Genomic DNA, 16,662 nt, shown 5'->3' on the forward strand with positions numbered 1-16,662 from the left:
GGTTTTAAATGGAGCCTGGTGGGTTCAGGCACAGAATTATGAGAGGAGGCAGGTGGCAAAACACATCGGGACCGTGCTTCCTGGGGGCTGGCAGGTTCCTAACCCAGCTCAAAGGACAGCTCAAGTGTCCATTCATCCCATCTCATGCTGAGGGGAGCAGGAGAACCATGAGAGCCAGCAGCTACTCAGAGCAGTTCTGCAGTAAGCCACAATTCCCTCAGCAGCTCTCACTGTGGGTGCTGCAGGTGGGGCCACTCCAGCACACCCCACTGAACTCACACCAACTTCTGCCTCAGCTTTCAGTTCTTCAAACACTCTTTAAGCCCACCAAGAAGAGTAGAATTTTAAAAAGCAGCCTCATATAGTCCTGAACAATTAAATAATTCATTCTTAGCAGGCTGGGGCTGGATTTGCAGGATCTGCATTTCTGACAGCATGCAATTAATTCCCAGGAGTTGCCAGACACACTAAGGGGGTTGAAAGGCTCCAGCCTTTTCTAATAAATAGGCATCAAAAATGAATTTACTATTAGCTTCCTACAGGGAACCAAATACACATAAATAGTTATTACAATTACAAAATTGTATCAAAAAATGTCGAAAGCTCATGTTTTCCTGCCTTACCAACAGGCTATAAATGCTGCTCCACCTATTTCTGCATCTTTTTCTAGCAGACTAAATGGACAAAATGAACTGTAGGCAAAAGTGTGCTAGTGAATATTACAGCCTTACAGATGAATGTGCTGCATACTGAAGACCTGCAGCTGTGCATGGCTCAGCACTGGCTGGTGCTCTACAGCAGCATCATGAAACAGCCCCTGGTCTGAGGATTTTTCAGGGACATGTGGTGTCCAGGCAGAGCCTTGTGCTCCAGCAGGACCAGCAGGTGTGGGTCAGCCTTGGAAAGGGGTGGTGGGAAAGGCAAAAACGTGGAACAGAAAGAGGCACACTGTGATGCTGTCCCTGCCACGGCAAGGAGAGACCCTGGGATGGGTTCTGCTGCTGGAACCTGGCCCCAAATGGAGCAGTGACCCCCAGGCAAGGGCAGAGCCCTGCAGATAGACAATGGCCTTCACACTCATCTAAAAAGCAGCAAAGGGCTAATGTCACAGGAAGGGTCAGCCTCTGGTGTTCTAAAAGATAATTTCTCCCACCCTTCCAGTGTCACAGCACAGTGAGGGGGCCCATCCACAGGAGAAGTGCCCAGGCCCCTTGCTGTCCCTGCAGATCTGCTGTGCAGCTGGGATTCCCCTCATGACATGAAGATGACTGTCAGGCAGAAGGTTCCCACCAGCCACTCATCCCAGCCAGCAGAGAGAAATTCACCTTGGCCACTGAAAATTCCCAAAGTGCAGCAGAGGGGACACATGCCATGGCCCCAAGCTGTACATCATACAAATGAGGACAATGAGCCCTGCCCCTGCCAGCCACCCTTCCCACTGGGAAAATGGCAAAGAATTTAAACAGTCAAGACTTTTCCCTCCTGGAATTTGCAATGGAGTTTGCAGCCCAGCCTCAGGACAGCCAGACTTTCCAACAACAGGATGGAGACATTCAGCCTTGTGAATAAAATATCACCGTGAGCCTGGTGACAGGCAGTGGCTTCCAGCAGTACCTTCCTGGTCATTTGTCACAGTCTTCTTTGTAAATGTAATTGATTCTGCTGGACTGAACTCCCACAGGTTTCTGTCCTGCAGGTACAGACCTTCAATGTTGCTACATTTCTAGAATAAAAGTATGAGTAAAAGACCAAATCTGAGATGTCATGTTCAGGAGGAAATCCATCAGCCTATGACTAGTGCACATCTCAGGTATTGAGCTAAAATCACACAAAGCTGCAACCAAACAAAATTTTAGCAAACATTGCTTAAAATGGTCTTTAGCAGAGATCCATTTTCCTGAATTTCTTCTGGTTTTTTGGTTTTTTAAATAGGTCTCCCCTCTCTCCCATATCCTTTAATGAAGAAAAATAGAGTACATACTATGGAGTTTTTCCTCATTTTTCTTTCTTTTATCTGCTTATGAGTTTCAGAAAAGCAACCTAATTGAACTGTGGGCAGTTTAAAGGAAGGGATGACTGTGCCCAGTAACATAGGAGCAGAGGAGCCATTTGTATTACCTCCTCTTTTAAGCTTTATTTCTGAGGTCAATTTAGACAGAAACAACTCAACCCCCTGTCTCCTGCTGTGCATCCTAAACAGGTCAGATGATGTCAGATAATTGCTTTGCTTGTGTTTAAGACAAGAAGTTCATATTGGTGATGTTGAACCATGAGGTGCAACATGCCCCAGCTCCTCCAGAGCTTCTGCTCTTTCTGAGCTATCAGCCCAGCTCCAGGCTCAAAAATGGTCACCTGTCCTCCCCCTGTGACCCACACAGCCCAGAACCCCCACTCGGACCCCCTTTCCCTGCTCACAGACAGACAGGACTTCTGCACACCCTGTCCCCTTGTCCAGCCTGGCAGGGACACTGCACAGGTTTGCTACAAGGCAAGTTTGCTTGGAGGGGGAAATGGGGAAATCTGGGCAGGTGCTGCTATGAGCAGCCCTTTACCCCTAGACTAGAGAGCATTATACAGAGCCCAGGGGTGCAGAAGCCAAGACCAGAAGATGCTTCTATTTTGATTTTAAATGGTAGATATCAAATGAATCATATTGCCTACATCTTCCCAATCTGATCAAATAGCCACTTTAAAACAGCATCTGTTGATATTTATCACCAGTATTAATAGAGGTTGTGCAGGGGAAAATTAGCTGAAATTTAGCTTTATAGCTGAAAATTAGCTTTATAGATTAAATCTGACACAGATTAGAAAAGCCCAAACTAAGTAAGAGAACCAAGAACTATCCTGATATATAAAAACATTTGAAAGGAGTCCCCCTCAGTGCCAGCACAGCTCCAAGTGGACCAGAGGTGCATCCTCCCCCTGCAAAGCTCCCACACACTGGTGGTGAGGACAACGAGCAGCCAGCCCTGTGTGCACTGATGGGGTGTACTGTGCCCAGCTGTGACAAAAACTACCCCCAGCCTGGCTGAGCCAACCATCAGGCACAACTGCAAGTCATCCAAATCACCTTTTGAAGCTGCATCCCAGAGGATCTCCAGCAGACATCTGGCCACAGCTGGCAGCTTAATCAGCTGCCTGCAGGAAGAGCCACATGCATAATAAACCAATTTTCATTTAAGCCAATCTTGCACTGGTGTGACCTTTTCCAGGAGTGTGTTTGGGCCACCTCCAGCAATCAGCAGCGCTGAAGCTCGGCAGCTGTGTGCGGGAGGCTCCGGCAGTGGAGCCCTGGCAGCCCAGCCTGGGGGCAGTGACAGCAGAAATCACGGGGTGTTTGTGTCTGGGGGTGCTGGGGGGACCACCACACATCTGCAGGCTGGCTGAGAGGCTGCTTGGCATGCAAAGCCAGCACACAGAATGGGAGCTGCGGCAGCGGGGACTCAGAGGGGAAGGGAGGAAATGTGAGGTTTAATTAAACTCCTCGGAGTTCTCAAAGTGGGGCAAACAGAGGGGCAGCACAGGGGTATCCGGGGCAGAGGCTGTCACCTCCTGCAGGAGCACATTCGTGTAAATAAAGGGACTCCAAATCGAGAGCATCAGTGGGTCTCCAGAGGGAGGAATCCAGGAGACACCAAAACAAGGGTTAGGCTGCTACAGTCATAGAATCATTGAGGCTGGAAAAGACCCTTCATCTCCTGGAGTCCAGCCGCAGTACAAAGCAGCAGAAAGGCCAGAGTTCCTCTGATTCACCACCTCAGAGGGGTTGTACAATGTCCCCGCAGACTGTGGGGGCTACAGATTACACAGGGGGACCTCTCCTTCAAGGCCTGCCCCCATAACCCTCAGTCTTGTCTGAGTTAGGGCCAGAGTGAGTAACACACTAACACTGGAGAAAACTGCTGCTTCCAAGTTATATTGGTTTTGAGTGGCAACATTTTGGCAGCAGGGAGGACCCTCCTGCAGCACAGCCTCCCCTGCCCCATCCCACAGCAGAGGGGACTGCCCGTGCAGGACATTGCAGATTGATTTTAAGGCTCTGTACAATCAGACATTCACAGCAGCACTTCACAGAACCTCATGCTTTTTCAGTAGCTGCCCCACATCTGCCAGCCTGTACCAGTTACTGCATTGCAACCAGCAGACACACTGCAAGGTACCCCTAAGCATGGATACAACCACAAGCCAGCAATGGCAGAGATGACAATCCATCAGTGCTGCTGAAGTACATTAAACAAAGCCAAACCATTCCCCACTGCACTACTTATCCTCTTACACCCCCATAAAGCAACTAAGGAGAAATATCAATATCTTAGTGGGGCTTTTAACAGCTGAGTTTGTCATCATTTTCCCCCACTCCATCAAAGTCTTGGGGAGATGTATGAGGACAAGTTACCCTTCTCTGTGGTGAGTCACCCCTGGCCTTGCCCACGAAGGGAGGTGTTTGATTGATATCAGGGTGAGAAAGCCCAGATGGCAGAACATGCTGCCTTACCAGCATTCCCACTGTGCCCCTTCAGCAGTGCAGGACTCACTTGCAGGGACCCAGGATCAGATTCATGAGCATCAGGGAATTGCAGGGTTCTGCTCCTGTTGGAGCTGGGGTTAAATTCCAAGAGAGAGCTGAGTGAAGATATAGCTCAAGCAGCTCCACATGGTTTTGGAACCAGGTTTAAAAGATTTAAATGTTCCAGGAGACGAAAGTATTGACTACTAAATGGATTCAGCAAAACTCATCCTCATATTCACAAGAGACTGAGCATTTAAAATCTACATTGCACACATTTGCCAGTGATTTTCTGGAAAACAAATGATTACATTACAAGTTAAAGGACTTTGGTGTACTTTTATTTGTTTTCTAAAAGACAAAAATCAAGCTAGTTTTGACCATATAGTCCTTCTGCCTCCAGGAGGCCACCAGGCATCCCTCCTGGCTGACAAGCCACATATCTATCCATGGCCACACTGGGACCACAGGAGGTTCCCTCCCCATCCATTTCTCTAATGATCAGTGGGTCACAAAGAGAAACACTGATCCTTTTCTTGTTAATCCATGGTTTATGGCAGTTGGTAACAGACAGGGAAAATCTAGCTTTTGAATTCTTACAGGTGTTCTGACCTTGTCCTCCAGAGCAGATTTTCACACCCAGAGCTCCCACCTTTACCTGGAGCCACACCAGCCTTCTGCAGCAAACAGCTCTGCTGACTCCAGGGGGCCCTGAGGGCTTGGCAGCCTCTGACACAGCTCTCACATTATGGGGAAGCAGGTGGAGAAACTAATGTTGCTGTGGGTTCTCAGACTGGTGCATACCAGCCTCCTGATGGGTGGGAGTGCCACCACCCCCACCTTGCTCCTGGCAAAGCCATGTCCTGCACCTGCAAAGCTCCCTCTCCTCAGGCAGCACTAGCACAGTCCCAGTGGCCACAGGACGCTCATTGGTGAGGTCTGTGACACAGCTCACACACACAGGGGCTTGGAAATGTGAGCTGCTCATGTCCAGTGATCAGAAGAAATGATATATCAGAAGCAGCTCATCTGGATAAGCCTTTTAAATCACATTGTCCTCACCAAGACATCTCAATTTTTACAGTTCCTAAACCCAGCCTCTCCTTGATGTAAATTAACAAGCAATAGCTGAAGGCTGAGTTAGTGCAGAGTCAGACAAAGGACACGCCAATACCTGCAGGCACACGAGCACTTTGTGAGTCCAGTTTATAATGAACTGGGCACACTGTTAAGGTTTGGCTGGCCAGGCTGGCCTCCAGCAGGTACAGAGATTTGCTTCCCGGCCTGGGGCTGATAGACAGCTGCTCTCCGTGATATGGGGATACTCCTCAGGGTCTCTGCCTGGATTTTTAAAATAAATATTTTGTTTTGAGAACTTCATTGATGCAGAAATCTGCTGGAAGGATTACTGCAAATAGATGATCCTACACTATGCCTCTTTAGAGCCCATGCATAATTTCCAGAAGACCCCTGCCTCCCTCAGGAAACCACAATGTACACCTGCATGCAGGGACAGCTGTACCTGACAAAGCTGTAGCAAGCTGAAGGTGGCTCCATCAATAACACCAAATGCTGCCAGTGCCACATCTGGTCACTTAGGACAAGTTTCTGTTGCAAAGACACTTTACTTCATAGCTTCATTGTAGAGGAAAAGCTGAAAGTTTTTTTAGTGGTTTAAAGATTCAGGAACAAGAACTCTGCATATTTCCAGGGAACAAATTCCAATATCCAGCATCCAGCAATTTAAGTTATGCTGGCTTTATTATGCTGAAGACTTCTGCTCTGAGACAAGCAGCTAGCTCAGAGGACAGGGCCCTGACACATCAATCCAGGTGATTAACACAGAGAGGCCAAGAGCTTCATGCTACCCTTCTTGTGCCAAATGCACTTTAAGGACTGATATGAAAGACTAAGAGAAGTCACAAATGGACAGAAGGCTACAAACTGTGGAAACAGAGCTAGGGCTGGGAAATCCAGGAGACCAGGCCAGGGTGTACTTTCCACAACAGCTGTTAATGCATTTTAGCCATTTCTACCATCTTGAAATCCCTGGGGGGATGGTGGGGGAGCACCACCTTGCAAGTCCTGAGCAAAGCATTCAAGTGCATAGAGAGACTGTGCTGGCATGTCCTGCAGCCCAGCACAAGGTGGGAGATCTACAAGTAGGCATGGGACATCCCAGCCACCCAGCAGCAGAGCAGTGACACTGATGGTAGCTTTCAGCCTGGCCCATGTCCCAGACCTCACTCAGCTCTTGGGACACAGGCCACTGGATAATCATGTAATGACACTTCACCAGACATTGTGACAACTTCACTGTCCTGGGAATGGTCCCAGCATGAGCAGATAACCTCCCACACCTGCATTTCCTAGCTGCCCACAGCAGGCTGTGGAGCTCACCACTGTGCTTGGGAAAGGTTGTGCTGCCACGTGCCCTGGAGGGACTGCTGCAGCAGTGAAGCCCAACGTGAGGCAGCCACGCTGCAGATCTGATCCTGCTGGAGCAGAGTGCTCCAGGGAGCCTCCAGATGGTACTTCTGGCACTGCTTGATTGTATTTGCCAGGGACACCTCAGAAAACAGTATACAGGCATTGTAACTCAATGAAACTAGCTGCTAGGCACGAAGGGTTAACAGTTCATCTAGAAAGATTAATTTATGCCCAAAACCCTTTCTGTTGTCACTCACTGAGAGAAAAAAAGTTAAGCACTGTAAAATGGGCAGCGATAATTGCATTTCCTTAAGGACGTGTCTGGCAGGAGGTCGCTATCTGCTCCACGAAGTACGTGACCATGATACTGTCATTTTGACAGAATCAATGTATGCAGTCATTAATCTTACAAATTAAAAACCCATAAATCTCTGTTAAACCCACTGTCATTGATTAGGAATTACATTACCACAATACACAGAAGCCTTTTAATTTTGTTTTTCCTCTAAAATGAATAAACAGGTCTGTTCAGTTTATCTTCTCCTATGCTGGAGTGATAAAGGGCAAAGCCATTTCATGGCTATGCATCATTGTTTTGGAACAAAATCATACCTTAGAAGCTCAAGAAAGGGAGAAATGAAGAAGAAAAATCGGTTTCTAGGGATGTCATTTAGCCCAACTACCTATTATTACTTCTCAGGAGTACCAAACACTGAGGCAGAATTTGTCAAACCTTAAATCTAGTAAATTTCATTGATATACACCCTGTGAATAATCCAGCATGTCTCCTCATGATAAAGGTAAGAACATATTTTCTGTTGGATTTTTACCTGGTTGGCTACTTTTTTAAATGTTCCTAGCCATTGGAAATAGTCCAGTTTGGTCAGTTATCCAGTGAATCGACCTTCCAAGGTAACAGTTAATTACTTCTCATTTAAAAATGCAAAAGCAGACATGAACTTCAGAATAGAGACAATTCAATTAGAGGCAGGGATTGATGTTCTGATAGTTCAACTCACAAATGCTCAGCTAGACCAGCCTGACTAATCTTCACTACAAACCCTGCAGTTCCGGTGAGATTAGGTCACCACTTCATCTTGTTCAAGTATTTGGGAAGCAAAGTAAGATCTTTCTGATAATTAGTTATAAAATTGGGACCTACTGTTCAGATTGAGCCATCTGTCAGTTTTTCTGCTGGGAGGATACATATAAAAGAAGACTTCTGAGGATAAGGACTCAGACAAGAACCTTCTGGAGGATGTTTCTGAGAGCAGCTGGTGAGCACAGGAGTGGGAGAGTGAGCACCCATGGATACACACCCAAGGCAAGACCAATGTCCCAGCTGCATTCCAATAGCTCCAGCAGGAAGCTGAAGGGGCTCAAGGATTGAAATTTGTTCAACTCTTCTGTCTTCTTCACTCATCTTTTCTAACAATGCCCATCCCCTGTAACTACCCCAGGCTTCAAACAAGGGGGAAAGGAACTCGAAAAGCTGTCAGAGTTTGAATGCAAGCACCTCAATGGAGGGTAATTAAATATAGCATATGTTCTCTTTTAGTACTTGTTTACAGCTGCAAGATCAAATGGTTTTCTCAGACTTTGATCCTGATGCTTCTCCTTGAAAAAACACACAGACACGTTCAGTGGACCCTAGTTACAACTTTTTAGGGATGATGTTGATTGGGTTCAGTGTCCTTTGGCAGAGCTGCACACCTTCAGATTGGGGAAACAGACAGTTTTTCCAGTCTGTAAGGGGAACATACCCACAAATTAAACTGAAAAGGTGGGGAAGTTCAGGGTGCAAACCCCAAAACGGCAGCTTAGGAACAGAAGTTAAAAAAGCAGCCATCCACTGTCTCATCCAAACCTCAGGCTGATCTCTTTGCTTTGTCCCATTCCTGCTCTGAAGTTTTGGCTTGGGACATACTTATCACTGCAACTGCACCAAGGGCAGTAGCCTTTTTTTTAAAATAGAAAATGACATCTATTTTCTGTAAAAAAATCTTTTATTGGCACAAACAAGCCTTATGCAAGAATTTAGTAATACTCTTACATAGTTAACATCAGGAAGTTTTCCTGATTTTCTGGGTAAGCTGTTGCTCTAAGGACACAAGGCAAGTTGTATAATTTAAATAGTCCCCAAGACGAGGCCCAGCCAGAGGAAGCTATGGAACACTAAGACCAGTCAACAATTTAATTTGCCTGAGGGCTAGAAAGTTAGAGAGTAGTACAAGATCCTCTGAACACCAAGTAGCCCTAACAAATATCCCCCTTCAGAAACATTGCAGCTGAATCTTGCCTTTGACTGTGTCACAACAGGAGCCACTTAGGAGCTTGCCAGTTCTCAAATTGGCCAGCAAGTCCAAGCCAATCCAATTGGAATAGGAATAGAAACATTTGCCAGAGTGAAGCAAACCACACAAGATCAATAATATAGATCCTGGGACAAGGAAAAATTACTGTGTCTGAAGAAGGAAACAAATGAGAGAAAAATCCCAAATCAATTTTTACCAGGATCTGGGGAAAAATGAAATAGAATGTGGAATAACAGAATGGCATTTCAGTGTGAAATGAGTGGATATGGGCAAAAATACATGTTTACTTTTCACACACAAAAGACAACTCCCACTCCACATTCACACAGCTCCTTCCATAGCTGCATGCAAGTGTAGAAAGAGCACATGCACTGGATTCAACGGGAAAACAGTGAAAAACATGAGAAAAGATGGGAAGGTTAACTCCTGCAGATGCACCTCTCCAAAGGGCACAGAATGAGTAACGCCTGAGCAGCCCCCACAGGGCTTTGAGGAGAAACATTACATCCATTTGCTGAGTCTACTTTGAATGTAAATACAGCATTTGATAACTCATTCCTTGCAAAAACATACAGGTAACAGGTAACAAAAACAGCTAATGACTCTTAATCACCTGCCAGCCAGTGACAGATACAGGTTGACAAAATATGGACTTTTTGTATGGTTCAATACAGTAATCCCTACAAGAATGGGATGTGAATAAAAATTGCAACCCCACAATGAAGCCAGGCAGATTTTCAGGAACATACATACTCATACATATTCAAGATAACCCTCTTAATCACCCAGCTATGATTTACAGCACTTAAGGTGGTATCTATTGTCATGGACTTGAGTCTACACGATCAAATTTCAATATTTTGCCTTTCAAACCAACTAATGATGACCTGTCTTGGGTACTAGAGGAGAAGGTGGAAGGAATTCCATTTTGAACATTATTCCGTTTAGACAGCAAAATAATTATAAGCATTTTTTGGCTTATTGGAGTCAGAACTTTTTCTGTTGGCATCATCTGGAAAAGACCTGCCCTTCTAGTCATAACAACAGACAAAAATGTCATTTGCCCTGGGTGCTTGATCTAAAGTTACAAAAGCAATGGAGTATCTAAAAGATTGCAATACAGTTTGAAATATTAATGTTTTACCAGTGACTACAACCAGAAGCTTTTTCTGTTCAAGAATTAGTCAGCTGCTAAAGTTAATTCCTCTCTGAAGTTTAGATTGGCAGGGACCCCATAATTTGTAAATCACCAGACTAATCTCGCTATTTCCTATAGCCAGATTTCTAGTGATTCCAGCTTCAAGAAACCCTGTGAACAATCTCATCCTATTTAGACAATTCCTATCACCCTTCTGCCAAACCCAAGTCTTTGCAGTCTTGTTCACATAGGAGTACAGATTACAAGGCAGCAGCTATCAGCTGGCACAGCCTGCACTGCATACAGGGCTCTCCTACCTCCTTGTACAGTTTCACTGAGCCCAAGGGATTCATGGATGTTTTCCCCAGCCCAAATGTGACTTCCATGCACAAGGCACATGTCCAGCATGTGTTCTGGTAAGGCATATTTGCCAGCAGCAGCAGTGCCAATGCAGAGACAAGAGTCCTGCTCCAAACACACTCCCTGAAGCCATTCCAACATCAGCAATGCTGCCTGGGTTTGTTCAGAATCACTTGCTGAGTTCATAATTTCAGAGGAAGTAGGAAGCCAGTGCCCAAATCAAGACTTCTAAACCAGAATCAGAGCTTTCTTCCCACCCCATATTAAGTGGGAGAGAGATGCAGGGACAAACTTGCAAGTCAGTGCATTGTCTTTGGTGACATGGATGCAATTTTAAACAAAACCTTTGTGTGTGTCTCAGCCCCCCTCCAGGTACTAAACCTAAATGCCTTAATCCTTCTCCACCCCATCTTGAGAGTCTCTCAGCCAGCACAGCTTTTACAATGACATGCTCCTTCTCTGACTTATGCTAATGTTCTTCTGGAATTGATTACTAGAGCAAACTGCTTAGTGAAGTCTCTCCAAATCAATATTTCAGTGTTCTCAAACCACTCAGTTGTCCTCCCCCAGAGCAAAAGCCCATGTGAAGTGCTCAGTAACTTTAGCAGAATTTCAGTGAAGGCCAGCAGTGCAGATCCTCCACCACGCTCAGTCGATCAATCTTTATGGATTTCAGTGGAGCTGCACTGATCTGCACTAGCTGGTGATTTGGACCAGCATCATTACCCAGCAGGGGCCTAAAGACGTTTTTATACCTTTTCACATCACCTATAAAGCAAGGCCTGGTAACATCTGCAATGGGCAGATCTGCAGCAGCTCCTTCTGAGTAGTTTACAGCCCACACAGCAGCAAATCACCACTAATGTCTGGTTCTCACACCACACGGGGCTACAGAGCAAAACCACCTCCAGAGCTGCACTCAGAGCTGCTGCAGCTGAAACTCCATCCATCTCCACAGAGGCCAACTTGATCATGCCTTAAAATCCTTCCTCACCTTCCCCTTCAAGGATCTCTCGGAGCAGAAGCAGGTGCCCCTAGCCCAGGGGGCTGTGGTGGTGGTCACACAGGCAAGGCAGGAGAGCAGTGCCCAGCTCCATCTGTGGAGATGAAAGCCTGGGGTTTTACAGGTATTTCCACTCCCAGCAGTGTCTGCAAGGGGCAGGATGTACAACCCTTTCCAGCTTAGGTCACGATGTAGAATGTGATTCACAGACCTAAATGCAGGGGAATGCAAGGATCTGTCCTAACCCACATAAAAGGAAGGTACCAAGGTGTGGGTCCTACAGCAACTTGATTTCTCCCCAATAAAATATATCTGGGCCTGAAGCCAATTACTTCAGTGTATGTTTCATGCTAACATTTAGGTGAGAAGCAATTGAATTAAACAAATTCAAATTCCATTTGAATTTTTAGTCTTTATTGTGGTTTGCCTTAAAAGAAGACTGGTTTTCAGAAAATCCCAGGCAACTGAGTAGATTGAGGCATTTGTAGTCTCAAGCTGGGCACCAAAAACAAAGGAGCGAGAAGACATGAGCACTGCTGCTGGGCACTGATTCTGGTAAAAGAGGAAAGTATTCCCGGCTCCCAAACTGTAAAGAATTTGGGTAGAGTTTCTTATTTTGTAAATGTAAATTTATTTTAATTAAACTTGTTTGGCATTATTTCAGCACTGTTTAAATTATTTTGGCCAAACTAGTAAATCTGATAATTCAGGACTGAATATAACCAATTAGATTTACTGTATGATACACTATAATCTGATCAAGCAGTCTCAAAGGATTTGACTTGTTAGCATTTCAAAAGCATAGGAGGTTTTTGAATAATTTATTACATTTCTTTCAAGCTCATCTTTGTTAATTCATTATGTAAAGATAAGGCAGATGTTTTACAGAGACTTGTGCCATATCTATTTTAACTTGTATTTATCTGTTGCCAAAGACACCCCCTTTTGACAGACATCTTGGTGAAAATAACAGGTACTGAAAAAGTTTTAGGAGCAGATGAGGGTTGTGGCTTCCAAAATTCAGTTTCAGAGATAAGGGAATTTCCCACAAACCCCTCCACCCTTTCTGAGAAAGAAAATTTGTTCATTTACTTCTCCCTGATTTCCTGTCCCCAGCTACTCTGTCTCACACAAGTTTAGTTTTAACACATCCACTCATCCTTCTACTTAGGAACTGCAACATTTCCTACATCAAAACCTCTGGAAATAGAATCATTAGCTGGGTTAAACAAACCCACAGCACCTCAGTTCAGCCTGATGGGGGTATTTTCCCCCTGCCCACTAACAGGGGCTGTGAACAGGCATTTGCTCACCCAGCTCAGTACCAGACATCTCTCCCTCCTCTGCCTCACAGCATCTGTCCCAGGGAAGCAGCTTCCTGCCTCCCTTGCATCCCCAGGGGACACTCACCAGGGGTTATTTTGCTTTGTTCTGCCCAGAAATAAGCTATTCACCAGAGGCTGGATTCCTGAGAACAAACTTTATGGAGTTCATTTGGAAAAGGGCACACAGCCATTGCTTGCTCTCTTTTCTGGGAGCTCAGGGCAGCAGAGTAACTCTATACAAACACATCTCAGCACTAGGGCCTCCCCTACATGTCAACACCAAATAGTGACCAACTGTGCTCACCTGGAAACCCACAGTGAAAATCATCTCACCTCATAAGTGGTAAATAGTTATCACACAAGCAGCTGCAATTCAGACACTTCTCTTGGAATATGATGGATCTGGAGCTGTTTCTTCCTATTGGAGTGTGGACAGCTACCCTAAACTTGGCAAATGTCTGAACCCAGGATGATAGAAAAGCCAGTGTTTTCTATCAGGGGGCTAAAATTCTGCACTTTGAGGCTGCAGTTGTGAAAATCAGCTCTGCTGATGTATGCAAGCAAGATTATCGTCTTACACAGGGGAAAGAAGAAATTACTTGGAGATTTCCTAGAAATTTATGCCAGGTCAAAAGATTTAGGCAGCTTGAAAGGACGTTTGCTGGAACTGAAGGCTTCTTGAAAGCAAGATTGTATTAACAAAAGCTACAGACATGTAAATGAGAACTCTGTAACCCAGCAAGAACAATTAATGAGTTAATTACAGCTCTAAGTGAGGGCTGGGACCATCTGAGGAAGTTCAATATTGTGCAATATGGAAAAGCAGCCATTTAAGTGTCCTTTGAACCAAGGCTGACAGTGCTTGCTATCACAGATCAGCCCAGCTTCTCCATTATAAGTCTTTTGAAGGTCAGGACTCAAAGTCTGGCTAAGTTACCTGTCAGCATCTGCATCAAGAAGAAAAAACTGTGTATGCAAGCACATGGTAAGATGGCTTTTTAACTCATATCTGTGATGATGCTCTTGTGCAATACTGAGCTAAAAAAGAAATCCAGCAATAAAGCTGGAATGATCCCAACATCTAATAATCTTCCTTAGCAATTTAGATTTTTTTAAAAAAACAATAATGAGTTTTGAATTATATCATTAACTAGAATGCAAATTCTGATCCAGGAAGTTGTATTTTATCTTGATTCCATTTTCAAAACCATCTGGACGTAAACCACACAGATGAAGTAGCATCAAAAATACACAGCTATTACTAATTATGGTATGCTGTGCCATTTCTCCCACCACCTGCTAGCAATGACACAACATTACTCAAGAATCAAGCTTGATAAGCTTGATGAATAATTTTAATATTATTTTATTCAGCTTGCAAATTATCTCTGAGCATATTTTTTTTCTCTCCCCACCCCTCCCCATATCTATCTTGTTATTTAAAGCTAGTCACAATGGTTTTGGTGACTAATTTCTGATCTGTAACTTGTTTATGAGAACTGTGTTGCAAGCGTGTGAGATTTGAAATTCAAAATTTGGTGTAGTTTAGATTTGACATGTATTTCAATAGCGGTTTACTCCCTGCTAGATAACAACCCAGTCATCCTCCCAGGGTGAATATTTGCATACGAGGACTCAAAGCTCACCTTTTACCAATGTATAGTGGTTCCTTACAGTTTGCTGCACCTTCATAAAACACTCTAAAAATGCAGCAACAATAAAAATATTAAGGAAGCTTGAGGGTTGAAGAAAAGGAAGATGCAAGGAATTGCCTGAGATTTTATGGTTTTACAGGATTAGCTTCAAAAACAGCACTAGAGTCAGCTGTTCCAAACAATATTTCCAAACACGTTCACCACTGGGTCAATTAACAGGAGCCTTCATGAGCACCTGCAGACAAAGGCAATGACCCTGTGAAAACAACTGTCCCTGTCCCTGTCCCTGTCCCAGCCACCCCCTGCACAGCTCAGAGTAGCCTCGTTAAGGCAGAGCTCTAATCCTGTCACGAGTCACACACTGCTCACTGAATGAAGCTTCTGCTTCCTCACATTTCCCATCTTTTAACCTCCAGGACGTGCATCACTTTCATTTTGAAGCTGGACATATTTGAAAGCACAACATAACTGAGGCACTTCTCACTTCCTGGGAGAGGGGTAAAGCAGGACTATTCCTACAATTCTCCCTTATTCTCCCCAGCTGCAGATCCAAGCCCACCTTTTGGGAGGGTGTTGTCACACTGTGGGTCAAAGGAGACAACACACCCCCCTCCTTTGTAAGCCAGAGCAGCTCAGGAGGTCTCCCAGGTTCTATCAGCCCTGTGCAATTCTGAAGGAAGCTTTGACACAAGGCAGGCAGCCCCAGGAGAAGCATTTTTAACCTGCCCACATGGAGCAGAAGCTGGGAGAAACAAGTGCCTGGGACTGGGGAGCTGAGCACTGAGAAAGAGCAGAGCCATGCAAACCACAGGGTCAGACCTGCTGCCCCCCAGCCTCCACAGACACTGACACTATTCCTGCAGGCAAATATTTCTGGAAATATCCTGCAGCACATGCTGGATTAAAATTTTAAAAAAAATAATAATAACAATAATAATAACAACAACAATACAGAGACCATTCTCTGGCTGATATTTTGCAGGGGTCTGAAGTACTCTAAAAGGATGATATATGAAACTTATGAGAAAAACTTGCACTTTCAGTACAAAACAGACCGACCAAGGAGTAGAAAGGGTTTATGAGGCAGCTATAGCATCTGCCCTGTCAGACAGGCAGCCCCTCATGTAACAGCACCCTGGGCCCAAATGCTCTGATCTTATCACACTGTTTACTCAGGGAAGCACAAGCAAATTACAAAAGTCCCTCCAGCCCAATGTTTATGAATATGTCATCACAGAAGTTTCTAGAACTGCCATGCTCTCCCAACTGCCCTGTCACAGGCATTTGAGAACATGAAAAGGTGTGTCATAAACAATATTAAACTTAATTATTAATTAAAACACCTGAGAAGAGTTAAAGTTCAGTATTAATTTTATTCTATCAATTATGATTAAAGTACCTTTCACAACTTGCTAGTAGCATTTTCTTCATTAAGGCAGTAATTTCACTCATTAGTTTTCAAGGCAGTTTCACACTAGCACTTGGGTTTGCTTTGTAAAAATAAAAGAATCAAAAAGAGGAACCAAAGCTACACTTTCCAATGAAAAGTTCTTCTATGCTTCAGCTCAGGAAGTAAATTCAGCTATATGCTCCTAATTTACAGCTCTGCCCCAGGGAGATGAAATGCACAGTCAAGTTCCTTACAGGTTTAATTGGGTAAGACAGGACCACTTAGACAGAAGATTTAACTGAGAAAGAGGGGGAAACCTCCTCAAAGCTAGATTAACACTCCAGTGGTTGCTTCAGATTAACTCACATGTTCTGCCTGCTTCTCAACACTGCAAAACAGTCACATGTTTGCAGTTTCTTGGGAAAAAAAATCCTGAAAGTTTTTTGTCCCAGTGTTCAGGGGTGAAATGCTCAGGTTCCCCCCTCCACAGTGATGTTTCCCAGCAGTGCACAAGATCTTCGGCTATCAGTCATGAT

Source organism: Lonchura striata, chromosome 14 (genome assembly GCF_050655825.1).
Source record: "Lonchura striata isolate lonStrDom1 chromosome 14, ASM5065582v1, whole genome shotgun sequence".
Taxonomy (NCBI): Eukaryota; Metazoa; Chordata; class Aves; order Passeriformes; family Estrildidae; genus Lonchura; species Lonchura striata.